Source organism: Gossypium hirsutum, chromosome A06 (genome assembly GCF_007990345.1).
Source record: "Gossypium hirsutum isolate 1008001.06 chromosome A06, Gossypium_hirsutum_v2.1, whole genome shotgun sequence".
In the NCBI taxonomy this organism is placed as follows: Eukaryota; Viridiplantae; Streptophyta; class Magnoliopsida; order Malvales; family Malvaceae; genus Gossypium; species Gossypium hirsutum.
Genome location: NC_053429.1, coordinates 35,309,343 through 35,325,660, shown reverse-complemented (window position 1 = coordinate 35,325,660; position 16,318 = coordinate 35,309,343). Strand labels below are relative to the sequence as shown.

General features: G+C 33.9%; 1 non-coding gene across 1 annotated transcript; it reads left to right on the top strand.

Moving 5' to 3' along the window:
- The first annotated feature begins 14,095 nt into the window (after positions 1-14,095).
- On the top strand, positions 14,096-14,200 carry LOC121231160 (small nucleolar RNA R71). Its single transcript, XR_005929227.1, has one exon. It is a non-coding gene; the product is annotated as a small nucleolar RNA R71 (small nucleolar RNA).
- The last annotated feature ends 2,118 nt before the right edge of the window (positions 14,201-16,318 follow it).

Genomic DNA, 16,318 nt, shown 5'->3' with positions numbered 1-16,318 from the left:
CATGAAGTAGCACAGTCTGAATCGTGACCTATATCTAAGAGTCAGGGGAGGCCAAGGAAGTCTTCTTCCAAATGATGAACGAATGGTTCACTGAGTTTGTCTGAACTAATCCTACTGCTCAGCAACCTCCAACCACACCTATTCCCCAACCAGTACCCGTAGCTTCTCAAGGTTTGCAACCTTTACGTTTGAGTAAGCCGCCTATGGATAAAATTCAAAAGTACGGGCCTGAACAGTTTAGAGCTACAGTTGATGATGATCCTGAGAGAGGCGAGTTTTGGCTTGAGAATACGATCTGGTTATTTGATGAACTGTCTTGTACTCCAGTTGAATATGTTAAATGCGCTGTATCACTTCTAAAAGATACTGCATATCAATGGTGGAAAGCTTTGATATCTGTGGTGTCAAGAGAACGAGTCACATGGGAATTCTTTTAGACTGAGTTTAGAAAGAAATACATAAGCCAACGATTTATTGATCAAAAGCGCAAAGAATTTCTAGAGTTAAAACAGGGTCAAATGATTGTGACCGAGTATGAAAGAGAATTTGTGAGACTAAGTAAATATGCTCGAGAATGCGTTTCTATTGAAGAAATTATGTGTAAGCAGTTCGAAGACGGGCTGGACGAAGACATTAAACTTCTAGTCAGAATTTTGGAATTGAAAGAATTTGTTGTTTTGGTCGACAGAGCTTGCAAAGCCAAGGAACTTAGCGAAGAAAAGAGAAAAGCTGATTCTAAGGCTAGAGATTCGAGAAAGAGGTTGATGAGTAAACCCTATCATTCCTCGTCAAAGAAATCAAGAGATTATTATAACCGTTCGACAACTTCAGTGGGGTATTCTAACAAAGATCGTGGGAAGCAACATACGAGTCCAAAAGCTCAAACTACTTCAGTATCAAGCGTTAGTAGTGTTAAAGCCAACAAACCGAAAAACGGTATTTTAAAGACTGTTGGATGAATAATAAAGCTTGTTTTAGATGTGGCTCGCAAGATCACTTTATTCGGGATTGTCCTGAGTTATCTGAGAAAGATAAATTTTTGAATACAAGGCCAAGTAATACAGCTGCCACAGGGAGACCATCTAGAAAAATGAGAAATGTGACTAGTAGCAAATTTGCGATAAAGGATTCTGCTATGATATTCGAGGCTCGAGCACTAGCCAGAGCTTACATTATTCGCCCTCGCGAAGATGTGTCGTCACCAGATGTTATCACTGATACATTTTCTCTCTATGACACTGATGTAATTGCTTTGATTCATCCTGGACCGACCATGCAAATGTCTATATGAATTTAGTGTCTAGTAAGAGTTTACCTATTGAGTCAACTGAATTTGTGATTAAAGTATCAAACTCCTTACGCCAGTATGTCCTAGTTGATAAAGTTTGCAAGAATTGTCCTTTGATGAATCGGGGTTACTATTTTTCATCTGATTTGATACTTTTACCATTTGATGAATGTGATGTAATCTTGGGTATGGATTGGTTGACTCTGCATGATTTTGTTGTGAATTGTAGACGAAAGACTATAGAGCTGAAATGTCAGAATAGTGAAATTCTTCGAATTAAATCTGATGACTCGAGTGGGTTGCCTATAATGATATCGACGATGCTAGCACAGAAATATGTGAGGAAAGGTTGTGATGCTTATCTTGCGTATGTACTAGATACAAAAGTGTCTGAATTGAAGATTGAATCAGTGCTAGTGGTTTGTGAATATCCGAATGTGTTTCCAGAAGAGTTATCAGGGTTGCCACTGATCAGATAAGTTGAGTTTGCTATTGAATTAGTACTGGGAACATCATCGATATCAATAGCTCCGTGTAAAATGGCTCCTACAGAATTGAAAGATTTGAAACCTCAGTTGCAAGAGTTAACAGATAGAGGTTTTGCACAACCTAGTTTTTCGCGCTGGGGTGCATCAATTCTATTTGTAATGAAGAAAGATGGATCGATGAGACTGTGTATTGGCTATCGTCAGCTTAACAAGGTTACGATTAAAAATAAGTAGCCTTTGTCGAGAATTGATGATTTGTTCAATCAATTGAAAGAAGCAGCAGTATTTTCAAAGATTGATTTGTGATCTGGTTATTATCAGTTGCGAGTTCAAGATTCGAATGTGCCAAAAACTACATTCAAAACCAGGTATAGACATTATGAATTTCTTTTTATGCAGTTTGGATTAACTAATGCTCCGACGGTATTCATGGATTTGATGAATCGAATCTTTAGATCGTATTTGGATAAATTTGTTGTTGTATTCATTGATGACATTCTAATATATTCTCGAGACGAATCTAAGCATGCTGAACATTTGAAGATTGTGTTACAAACATTGAGACAAGCAATTGTTTGCTAAATTCAACAAATGCAAGTTTTGGCTCCAAGAAGTTGGATTTTTGGGACATATTGTTTTAGCGAAAGGAATCTAAGTTAATCCGAGTGAGATTTCAGCAATTGTTGACTGGAAACCACCAAGAAACGTATCTGAAATCAGAAGTTTTCTAGAAATAGCTGGCTACTATCGGCAGTTTGTAAAAGGGTTCTCGACGATTGCTACATTGATGACTCAATTGTTACAGAAAGATGTGAAGTTTGAGTGGTCTGAGAAATGCCAACTGAGTTTTGAACAGCTGAAAGCACTGTTAATGGAAACACCAGCTTTGGTTCAACCTGAGTCAGGTAAAGAGTTTTTCATTTTCAGTAATGCGTCATTGATCGGTTTGGGATGTGTTTTGATGCAAGAAAACAAAGTGATAGCTTATGCTCCCAGATAATTAAAGCCGCATGAAAAGAATTATCCGACGCACGACTTAGAGTTGGCTGTTATAGTATTCGCACTGAAAATTTGGTGACATCATTTATTCAGTGAGAAGTGCCATATTTATACCGATCACCAGAGCTTAAAGTATCTAATGACTCAAAAGGATTTCAATTTGCGACAACGAAGATGGCTTGAGTTGTTGAAAGACTATGAGTTAGTGATTGATTATCATCCGAGGAAAGCGAATGTAGTTGCGGATGCTCTGAGTAGAAAATCTTTATTTGCTTTGCGAGATATGAAAACGCAGTTACACTTGTCTGATGATGGTTAGATTTTAGCTAAACCGATATTTCTTCAGCAAATTTGTGAAGTTCAGAAATGCGACAATGAATTGCAAGTTAAAATATTACAGTGCGAGTTGACTACTGATTCAGAGTATCAAAACGAATCCGATGATTGTTTGCTGTTCCGAGGTAGAATTTGTGTACCAAGAAATTTTGAGCTTATTTAGAAAATTTTACACGAAGCACACAATGATTTGAAACAATTGTATTGGTGGTTAGGAATGAAACAAGATACGAGATGCTTAGTTTGTCAACAAGTTAAAGCCGAACATCAAGTGCCTTCGGGACTATATGATACCAGAATGGAAATGGGACAGAGTTACGATGGATTTCGTATCGGGGTTACTCCTATCTTCAAAAAAGAAAGATCCTATTAAGGTGATAGTTTATCGATTAATGAAATTTGCATTTCATTCCAATACATACAGACTTTTCGCTCGATAGATTAGCTAAATTGTACATCTCGGATAGAGATCTGAGGTTTACATTACAATTTTGGAATAAATTGAAAGAAGCTTTAGGTACACAGTTGCATTTTAGTACTGCATTTCATCCACAAACCGATGGTCAATCCGAGAGAGTGATTCAGATTCTTGAAGGTATGCTACGTTGTTGTGTTTTAGAATTTGAAGGCAACTGGGAAAAATATTTACCGTCGATTGAATTCGCGTATAACAATAGTTTTCAATCGAGCATAAAGATGGCATCATTTGAAGCTTTGTATGGTTGTAAATGCCAAACTCTATTGTAGACTGAGCTTAGTGAGGAAAAGATTCACGAGGTTGATTTGATTAGAGAGACCGAAGATAAAGTGAAAGTAATTCGCGACAATTTGAAAGCAGCTTCAGATCGATAGAAATCATATGCGGATTTGAAATGTAAAGACGTTGAATTTCAAATCGGCGACAAGGTGTTTATGAAAGTATCACCGTGGAAGAAGATTCTTCAATTTTGTCGCAAAGGAAAACTGAGTCCGAGATTTATCGGACCATACGAGATTATCAAAAGGATAAGGCCCGTGGCATATCAGTTAGCTTTACTGTAACGCCCCCACACCCGAAACCGTCGCCAGAGTCGAGCTTGAGGGGTTACCGAACATAATTTATCAAATTAAGAACTTCAAATCATTTGTTTCTACATTCACAGCTTTCTAACTACCCATGTCACAGTTACAAGAAAAATCATATCTCAAGTTACGAAACTCGAAATCAAGATCCGTAAATTTTCCCTAAATATAGACTCATATATATATTTACTAATTTTTTTCTAGAATTTTTGGTTGGGCCAATTAGTACAGTTTATTAGTTAAAGTCTCCCTTATTTCAGGGTTTGACTGCTCTGACATCTGTGTATTACGAATCAGATATCTCTCTATACAGAATTTCAATGACTACGAGGTTTGTTTTTCTTAAAACTAGACTCAATAAGGAATCTTTACATATAAATAAAAACTTATAATTATTTTTTTAAAATTTATTATGAATTTTTAAAGTCAGAACAGGGGATCCAGAAATCATCTGGCCCTGTTTCAAAAAAGTTTAAATATCTCATAAAATATAATTTATATGCCTGTTTTGTTCAATCCACATGAAAATAGACTCATTAAGCTTAAATTTTATAACTTACTCATTATTTAGTTCCATTTATACTATTTTTAGTGATTTTTCAAATTCATGTCATTGCTGCAGCAATATTCTGTTTTAAGGCAAGTTTCATCTTTCCATGAATTTTTATGAACTAGATAACCTATTAAACTTCCATAATATCAAACATGATCTAAATTAGCCATCACCATTACTTATCAATATCAAACATTTTATCAACCAAACATGGCCATATCATAAAATTATTTACACAAAATAAGTATATTGCTATACATGTCATACTTAAGTTTTACAAGCCATTTACCTAGATGAAAGTCCTTTAGATAGTGTGATCGAACCTTCGACCCGTCCCGATTCCCGAGCTGGCTTGTTCAAAACTACAGTAAATAAAGAGGAGGGAGTAAGCATAAATGCTTAGTAAGTTCATATGTAAATAACAAGTAACATAACAATACAAATATACCAAACAACTTTAGCATGGTATCACCAAAACATATGTCATATTTCTAAACATCATTCATCATCTTACCACCTTATCGTTGTTGTATCTATTTTCAACCCGAGGGTTAAGAACATACCTGTCCAAAGTGTCCATTTCACAACACTTACCAAAACGTCACTTGCATCTTAAGTGTTCTTCCATTTCACTAGAAATTTCACCCGTTGAACACATCGGAATACAACTCGGATACACGGATAATTTGCACATAAGTGCCTCATATGTAATCAAGAAATCATGTAACCCGCCCCTAAGTGAACTCGGACTCAACTCAATGAGCTCAGGCGTTCGCATCCATAAGTGAACTCGGACTCAACTCAACGAGTTCGGATGCCTAGTTACATCTCACGAACTCAGACTCAACTCAACGAGTTCGAACATTCGCATCCATAGGTGAACTCGGACTCAACTCAACGAGTTCGGATGCTCAACCATCCTAGTGACATGTCACTTGTATCCTAATATATTCCTAAGGTTCAAACGGGCTTTTTCCCTCGATCTCACATTTGTCATCTTCCATGGAATATCGGAACTGATACTCGGTAGCAATTCATATTTATCAAGTAGTAAACATGATTTGCATATTACTCAACATTAAACACAAAGCATAATATTTCACGATTAAAAATCAGCGTATCATATAATTAACATCAATAACTTAAAAATAACAATTATGCTACATTATTTACACATGAACTTACCTTGGTACCAAAATATAAAGATTTTGCAATTTAGTCCACAATCTTTTCTTTTCCTCGATCGCGACTTGAATCTCGTTTCTCTTGATCTATGATGCCAAATTAATCTTATTTAATACATACATTCATCAAAACAGCATTTAATACGAACTTTGGAAAAATTACACTTTTGCCCCTAAACTTTTGCATAATTACACTTTTGCCCCTAGGCTCGGGAATTAAACTTTATTCCTTATTCTTATGTTTTATAACATGCTGATCACTTTTCCCTTCTATGGCAACATCAAATTCTCTCTCTAACATATACTTGTGACTATTAGGTATTTTTGCCGATTAAGCCCTTTTACTCGTTTTCACTCAAAACCGAGTAGCACAAGTTGTCTAACATAATTTAAAACCTCATATTCTATCATAAAACATAAAAATACACAAATTTCACCTATGGGTATTTTTCCAAATATAAACCCTAGGTTGAATTATTGCTAACATAAGCTTAATCGAGCTACCGGGATTCCAAAAACGTAAAGAACATTAAAAACGGGGCTTGGAATCACTTACTATGGAGCTTGGAAGCTTGAAACAAACCCTAGCTATGGAGAACCCTTGAAATTTCGGCCTAATGAAGAAGATGGACAAAAATTGGCTTTTAATTTTGTTTTTAATTCATTTTAATAACTAAATGACCAAAATACCCTTACTACTAAACTTTCCAAAAATTCCTTCCATGTCCTAATTTTGTCCATGAACTTAAAATTGGTCAAATTGCTATTTAAGACCTCCTCATTAATATTCCAAAACAATTTCATACTAAAAACTTCTAGAATGCAAGTTTTGCAACTTATTCGATTTAGTCCCTACTTTCAATTTAAGCACTTTAGGCATAGAATTTCATCACGAAATTTTCACACAATCATGCAATCATATCATAATCATCAAAATAATTATAAAATAATTATTTCTATCTCGAATTTGTGGTCACAAAACCACTATTCCGATTAAGCCCTAATTCAAGATATTACATTTACCGTCAGAATTAGAACAGATCCACAATGTGTTTCATGTGTCGATGTTACGCCGATATAGATCAGATGTATCACATATAATTTCTCTGGCAGAGATTGAAATTCAACCCGACATGTCGTATAACGAAGAACCTATTAGAATTTTAGCTCGAGAGATTAAAGAGTTAAGAAACAAGAGCATAGCATTAGTGAAGGTTCTATGGAAACGTCACGGTGTTGAAAAGGCTACGTGGAAACTCGAGGAAGCTATGAGAAAACAATACCCTAACCTATTTTCTGGTAAGATTTTCAGGGACGAAAATTCCTAAAGAAGGAGTGGTCATAGCCCATTTTTAATCAAATCAGGACAGTGGTTTCGGGACCACAAATTCGAGGTCAAAATATTTATTTTAATATTATTTTGAGGTTTACAGCTTGATAGTATGATTGCATGAAAATTTCGTTAAGAATTTTTTCATTCGAATGCTCAATTTGATAAAAAGAACTAAACCACGTAAAGTGTAAAAGTTGAGTTCTAATAGCTAAAGGGGTCTAATAGCTATGGAAATTTAAAATAGAGGTCCTTAAATGGTAATTAGCCCATTAATAAGTTAGTAGATGATAATGGCTTGGTATTTACTGAAATAATTAATGTTTATAAAGGTTAATTTTGTAGTTTAGTAAATAATGATAATTAAAAATAAGTAAAACAACGTTATCATCTTTCTATTCTTTCTTCAACCGAATTTTCAAACAAAAAGGAAGCCATGGAAGCTTGCTAGGTTCAGCCTTGGTGTTTTGTGTGCATGGTATGATTTTTTATCCCGTTTTTAATGATTTCTATGTTTTTGGAGTCGTTGTAGCTTAATCTAGCTAGCCCAGGGACTAATTTGTAAAATTGTTAAAGGTATAAGGTTTTACCATTGATGAATGTGTGTGTTTTGATGTTTGATGATAGAAAATGAATGGTTGATGTTAGATAAACAACATTTGTTAAGTGATTTTGAATGAAATTGCAAATTAGGGATTAAATTGAGAAATGTGAAAATTAGGTGGTAAATGTGTGAAATGATGAAAAATATGGGCTGCTTTGAGTATAGGTGAAATTCGGCTAGCATGGTTGTGGACTCAATTGCATGGATTTGCATCTTTATGAGCTAGGGACTAAATTGTAAAAATGTTGAAATATTAGGGGCAAAAGTATAATTTTTCCATAATATAATTTTTGGGTTAAATTGAATAGAATGTATTTTGAATGAGTTAAATTTGATTATAAAGATCAAGAAAAGTAATAAATTTGATTATAAAGATCAATAAAAGCAACGTACGGATCTAGATCAGGGGAAAAATAAAGTTTTGGATTAGCCGATCCTATTCCTTGTTTTTGTGATCGAGGTAAGTTCGTATGTTAATAATGTATTTGTGTTTTAAATGCTTTATGATTGCATTATTAATTAATACAATTTTATGGGAATGTTCGACGAAAATTTGGCGGCGTGTGAAATCCCGGTTGAAACTTAGGAATAGATAGGATACAAATGACATGTCATTAAGGGTTATTGTCTTTTGGGTGCTGGTCAGTACCTTCTACCAATGGCTAAGTTTTTCGGCATGTGTTGCGATTACTCGTCAACTTGTGTAAGCAGCACTGTGTAGTTATGTCTTGACCGTCAGCTTGTGTGAGCAAACCCGGTGATAGCTCGAAAGTGAGCATTATATGAGATTTGATATTGAGATGGTTTCGACCATCTATTGGCACTTATGGTGTGAGATTTTCGAGTATCCGATATTATTTCAAATGGTTCAACTGGTATATAAATGATATAAAAGAGTATGAGATTGATACAAATTAGTACAAGTATGTACGTGAACCATACAAGCATTGAATCGAAGAGATTTATAAATTTCATGTCTAACCTTATAGATGAATTTGTGTTAGGTTTATGGATTAAATTGAGTTACATTATGTCATGTTTACTTATCTAAAATTGTGAATGAATGGTAAGTTATACTTATTAGCCATACGAGCTTACTAAGCTTTATGACTTACTCTTTTTATTTTTCCGTGTTTTATAGTGATTTCGAAGCTTGCTCGGATTGGGAGTCATCGGAGATCTCATCACACTATCCAGCTGTTATTTTGTTACTTTTGAAGTTTGGATATTTAGGTTATATAACATGTATAGGTGTCGTAGTTAATATGGCATATATGTTGGTAATGTATTTAGCCAATTGATTTGGCTTATAAATGATATTTGTTTTTGGTTATGTGTTTAGCCATGTGATTTGGCTTATTTTGTTAAACTCGGTTATGTATATATGTGCAAATGGCCTTTGATATGTGGTTTATATTTTTTTTGCTAATGCCTTATCGATAATTGGTAATGAATGTAGCAATTGGTTGAATTTGAGAATGAATTAGCATGCTAAGTATTAGGCAAATAATGCATATTTGAAAGTGACCATTTAGGTGATTTCTGGATGTGATATCGGTATGATTTTGAATGCCCAATTATGATGTTTATGAGCATTATTTATTGTTGTTATTGGTATAGCATATTTTGGACTTGGTTAAGGTTGATATGAATGCCTATTTATGTAAGGGTCAATTGCAATTAAATGTGTTTAGGTTGATGCAAGTTTAGGTGAGAAAGATGGCTTAGAAAATAGCCATTTTTGTCCACACGAGCAGAGACACGGGCGTGTGTCTCAACCATATATGACACACGGTCAAGTGACACGGCCACATGTCCTCTGATGTTTATTTAGGAACCAAGTCAATAGCTTCACACGGCCCAGCACACGGGTATGTGACTTGGCCATATGGCATAAATTAGTATACCCTCCAGTTTTCACACGACCTAGCACACAGTCTGGCACACGGGCGCGTAAGGCCATTTCGAAGGGTACACGAGCTAGTCACACAGGCGTGTGGTTGGCCATGTGACCCAAGTTAGGGAGTTACACGGGGAAGGACACGGGATAGGACACGGCCATGTGATTCCATTTCGAATGTTCACACGGCCTGTGACATGGGCATGTCTTTGGCTATGTGAGACATGCGGCCGGGCTACACAGGCGTGTTTCCCCTGTATTTTGAAAATTTTCTATGTTTTACAAAATTTTCCTGAGTTTTTGATTTAGTCCCGAACCACTTTTAATGCATGATTTGGGCTACAAGGGCTCGTATTAGGGACAATATGATTGACTATGAATGACTTTTATTTGGTTTGACTGTGAATGATTTTTATTTGGTTATGAAAAATGTATGAGAAATGCATGTTTGTTTAAGTAATAAGTCTAGTAATGCTCCGTAACCCTATTTCGGTGACGGACACGGGTTAGGAGTGTTACATGTTGGAACTCTTTCGCTTGGCTCCTCAGCTCCTCAATCCCGACAGTTAACTATAGAATGTGAGGGTGTGAGCTTAAAAAGCTCAGTGAATGTTAATAAAATGACGAGTAAATTAACACCCAAATCATGCTTAAATTGAAACCAATCAAATACAAATTTTCAATCACAATATCAATCCATAATAGTTCAATGCCATATGCACAACCATGTATAAAATATCATAATTAATCATGGAATATAATCATCAATTTAGCATATAACATTTCAGACATTTATATTGGCATGTACAATCATGGCTTAATCGGGTGATCATACAACGGATAAACGGATCTCCTTACTCCCAATCAAAATCAGAATTAGTCTCGAATTGAGCGGGCCAAGACCACATGCTCCCTTATATTGCCTCAAACCAATCCTGTTGAGTGGAGTCACAAGCTCAACACTCCCTTATCTACTCCAAATTAGTCCACCTAAAGCCTCATTGCTCACAAATAACATATCAATATGGTGAGCACTCACAAATTCTATGGTATTCCAACTATATTCAATGAACCTACCATGCTATAACGCCATTATAACCAATTAATCATAGCATAATTTTAGTCAATAATGTGCTCAATTTAAAGTGCCAAAACGCATATATAAATCATATAACATATCCATTTTAACATCAAATTAAATCTAGCACACCAATTACCTATTATCGATGTTCATTTATCAATTGAAATATCAATATACCATGAACCAAAAACTCCAGTATGCTTGCTTAGTTCACCATTATAATCAATTAAATCAAACAAACAAAATCAATAGATGCTAACTTACAAACACTTAACAAAAATTTTATCACTTAAACATATATCAATAATCTTTCTAAATTAACCAACTAAAACTCAATTAAATATTTGCAATTAGTAATTAATCATCCAATTAAGCATAAGTAAAGGTCAATTTACCAAATCGCCCCTTAATAACACTCACCATACAACTAACTCAACCACGACCAAGTAATCAACCAAGCAAATCCAAGCTCCAATTTCAATTAGCTCGATCCTCTTCAAGATTCAGAGCATCAACAGAGATAAAATATATATTACCACCTTTCAAAAGATATAATAAACACAAATTTTCATCAACTAGGCTACACGAAATTCTCACTCAAAGTTACCTTACCAGATTTGTATCATCAAGTCGAAAACTCGATGCCTCACAAAATCGATCACTCCAGCCCTCCTAATCACTTCCAAACATCAATACTAGACCAAATAAACATATACTAAGCATCAATTTAACATTTAAATCAATTTCGCAAAATCTGAAAAATCGGTTCATGAAGATGATAAAATTTGAATTTCTTTAAACTACCTTACAAAATATGTTTAATCTTGATAAATAAGATCAAAAACCTTCTAATAGATCCGTTTTGATTTGGAACATCCATTGATTTGTGAATTTCCTCTCAAAATTCAAGATCCACCATTGAAGCACCTTAAACTTTTGAAGAAGATGACATTGATAAAAAAATCATGTAGTTATCACTCAAATCATGTAAATATGCTTCTAATCATCATAAAAATAAGTTTAGAAATAATTATTACCTTTGATTCGTTCTAAATCCTTTGATTGAAAATCTTAATTCAAGAATCTTGAGAAAATTCAGAATATTTTTTGCTACATTTTTGAATAATTTCAAGTGAAAAGAGAGAGTATTTTGAGAAGGAAATTGTTGAATCTATTCTCTGATGATAGGTCTTTAAAATCATGCAAAGAAAAAAAATTATAGCTCTCTAATCTGATGTAAATGGTGTGAAAAGTAAGCTAGATGCATTGTGTTTAAAACTGAAACAATCCACCAAAAATTTAAAAATTGGGAAATTTTTCCAATGGCCACTCCCACATTTCCCTTACTTTACCAATTAGTCTTTTTCATCAAAAATTCCAAATTTAAAGGTTTATTTTCCAAATAAATACTCCAAAATTTCCCTTTTTTTACAATTAAATCTAATTTAATTAATATTTAAATTTAACTCAAATTAACCCCCAATAAAAATTATTTTAAAATTCTTTTTTGGCCCAAATTAATTATTTTCACTAATAATTATTTAATTACTTTAAAATTAAACTTCCAAAAATATTTTTATTTATCTGGATTATTGTTTAATCGATTTTAGATGAAATTAACCTCTTAAATTAAATTAAAAAATTATTATTAACCTGATAATTTCCTAAATTTAGGCTCGGAACCCAAAAAATATACCCAAAACTACTACACCTAGGATGAAGATATACCCGATTTAGGGATATTACGGGCCTTCCTAGGATGATTGACACCTCCTTATCTACTTCAAAGTCTAAATAAACAAATTCAGCAGGGAAAATAAATTTATACACGTGCCAATACATCCTCGATTTTTCCTTTTGGAAGTGCTAAATATTTATCTGCTAACTGAAGTGTGACCGTAGTAGGTCTAACTTCACTTATTCCCAACTTTCTAAATATGGACATGGGCATCAAGCTAATGCTTGCTCCCAAATCACCTAGTGTCTTACCATAATAAGTTGCTCCAATGTTGCAAGGTAGGGTAAAACATTCAGGGTCCTTCATCTTTGGGGGTAATTTATCTTGTAGATATGCACTGCATTGCTTCGTTAGAGTTACCGTTTCAAATTTTCCAAGTCTTCATTTCTTGAGCAGTATATCCTTCATGAATTTGACGTAGTTTGACATCTGCTCAAATGCTTCTACCAACGGAATGTTGATATGAAGTTGTTTGAGTACATCTAAGAACTTCTTGAACTGAACTTCCTACTTTTGCTTCTGAAGTCTTTGAGGGTAAGGTGGTGGAGGATTCTTAACTTGAACTGGGCACTTCGTCTATTGTGGTACTTCTACATCTAACAACGGTGTTAGTTTATCAGAATTGACTGGGTCAGAAATTACCTTATCAGATTTTGCAGATTCTGGTTCTGGTGAAGCTAGATTTTCAACACTTTGTTGAACATCCACTTTATCTTGAACATTAGTTGGCTCTTCTTCAACTTTGACAGTGTTAGGCTCTATCGTTTTTCTGCTCCTTAGTGTCAATGCTTTACAATGCTCTTTCCTTAGATTTCTTGGATTCTCCGTATCACTAGGCAAAGCACCTTGTGGTCAGTTCCTAAGTTTAGTTGCAAGATGACCCACTTGATTCTCCAATTTTCTTAAAGTGGCGTCATTCTTTACCATATATGCCTTCAATAGGTTCTCTAGGCTATTGGAAGGTTGAGCTTGTGGTGATTTTTGAACTTGTTGGGTAAATTCAGATGGCTAAGTCAATTTAGGTTGTGCGTAAGTGTTACTGGGTCCAGCCCCTTGGTTATTCCAAGAGAATTTCGGGTGGTTTCGCCAAGATGGATTATAAAAATTGGACTGCAGTCCTTACTTACCTCGATTTTGGTTCTGGTTACCCATGTAATACACAAATTCTGGGTTTGATGGGCATTCTTTAAACAAATGTCCTTCCCCATAATAGACATAGGCTACATTTTTGAATTGATTCGGTGGCTGAGCTGCAAAATTATTAGACCCATTAGCAGTAAAGTTCTTAAGCATTGAAGATATCGAAGATACCTGATATGCGAGGAAAGTGAGAGTGTACACTACGTGTATTCTTGTGACTCGTCTTTCTAATATTGCTCGATTGGTTGGTTATTGGTAATTGTTGCTGGAAATTCTCTCCATGATTTCATAAGCCTTATTATAAAACTTAGAAAAGATAGCAACCGTCTACTACCATCGTCGTGTGAGCATTTAGACCGTTATAGATCATCTCTAATTGGATGCAATATGGGATTCCATGATGAGGGCATCTTCGTAATAGTTCTTTAAATCTTTCTCACGCTTCATACAATGACTCATCATCCATCTGTTGGAAGGTAGTGATTCATTCCGCAACTTAGCATTCTTGCTAGGTGGGAAGTACTTCATAAGTAATCGTTTTGCTAACTCTTAACATGCGATGATGGAATCTAGTGGCAATGAGTCCAACTGGCTCGAGCTCTGTCCCTTAGTGTGTCGAAACTATTTTTTTTAAAAAAGGGGGTCGACTTGATTTTGAAAATGAAAACGAAAAAAAGGGAGTCGCCACCAATCCTTTTTTATGAGCTGTGATTGGATCACCTCGTAAAATTGGTTATTCTAATAAATAGTTTTATTTATTTAAACAAAGATTTTGGTCCACGAAATTCAAAAAGATAGGTTCGGGAGTCGGTTATGCACGAGGAAGGGTTAGCACCCTCGATACGCCCAAAATTGGTACCTAATTGATTAATTAGTGTCTAAGTGTCGAAAATTGAGAACTTTGAAGAAAACTACGATCCATCGTTAAATTATTGCTTAATTGAAAATTTTTTGAGCAAAAGGTGTGTGAAAAAGAATTATGTCCTGTAAGTTAGGACACGATATTTTTAATCCCTGAAACGAGAATAAACACCGAAATTTATTTATTTTTGAAATGTATTTGATTATCTTGGTCTTAGAAAGAAATCACATTCTGTGAGTTAGAACGCGATCTTTTCATAATTCCTGAGATTATTTAAAATTCGTGCTTTTAAAAATGTTTGTTTATTCGGATTCATCGAGAAAGTCGAAACCTCGTAAGTCAGGGAATGACATTTCAAATCTCGAAATACGAAAAAGCTTATTTTAAAAAAATAGTTTTGTACATCGAGTAAAGATTATTGCAGTATGATTTATAGTAAAAATGTGAAAGCAAATCACGGTGTTAATACATGTAACAACATAATAATAGATGCGATAATATGAGCGACAATAATAAAGCGAAAATAAATGACAATAAGGTAAATGAATAAATGAAAAGCAAGCTAATTGTAAAATAAATCAATATATAAAAAATAAAAATAAAACAAAATAAAAATATTAAATAAAACAAAATAAGAAATGATGATGATAATAATAATAACAATAATAATAGTAATAATAAAAAATAATAATCATAGTAAAAAAATAAAATAAAATAATAGTAATAATAATGATAACAATGATAATAAATAATAATAGTAATAATAATGATAATAAATAATAGTAAAAATAATAATAATAATAATAATAATAGTAACAATAATAATAATGATAATAAATAATAATAGTAAAAAATAATAACAATAATAGAAACAATAATAATGATAATAAATAATAGTAAAAATAATAATAATAATAATAATTATAAATAATAATAGTAAAAATAATAATAATAATAATAATAATAATGATGATGATGATGATGATGATGATGATGATAAATAATAGTAAAAATAATAATAAAATTAATTAATTTGATAAGATAGCCGAAATAACAAAAAAAGGATTGAATTGAACTTAAAACAAAAGTTTGAGGCAAATTTAAAAATAAATAAAAGAGAAAAGGACCAAATCGAGTGCGCGGATAACAATGAGGGACTAAAAAAGAAAATATCCCCGCCCTCCAAAACGTAGCACTTTACACGGGGCTAAAATGAAATCAAAGCAAAATTCTAGGGCAAAATTAGAAATAAAAGAAACTTAATTGCAAAACTATAAAAAAGCAGAAGGGCTAAAAGCGCAAATAGCCCATCCGCTTAAAAACACAGGGATCTTTAACTGGAGCGGGTCAGATCTCGGGTTAGGGGCCATAATGACGTTGTTTTGCGCCTGGTGTTTTTAAATCAAAACAACGCCGTTTTGATAAGCTTTATAAATCAAATTTTTTTACCAAAAATTCATTCTACCCCTCTTTTAAAAAAACTTTCAAAAACCTCTCAAAACACTCTCCCCTCTTTTGATGTCCGATGATCGAACGTGGGCCACCGTTGTGGGCTCTGCCATCGGCGACCATCGTGCAAAACAACCGGAGCCAAAAAATGCTCCCCTTTCCAGGCGATTGAAGAAAGATAAGTTTTCTCTTCTTTTTTTTATTTTTGTTATATATACATATCTACAAAAACAGATTCGAAAAAGAAAAGAAAAAGAAAAAATAATAATAAAGATAGAACAACCTTTGAAGATCTTCTTCTTCT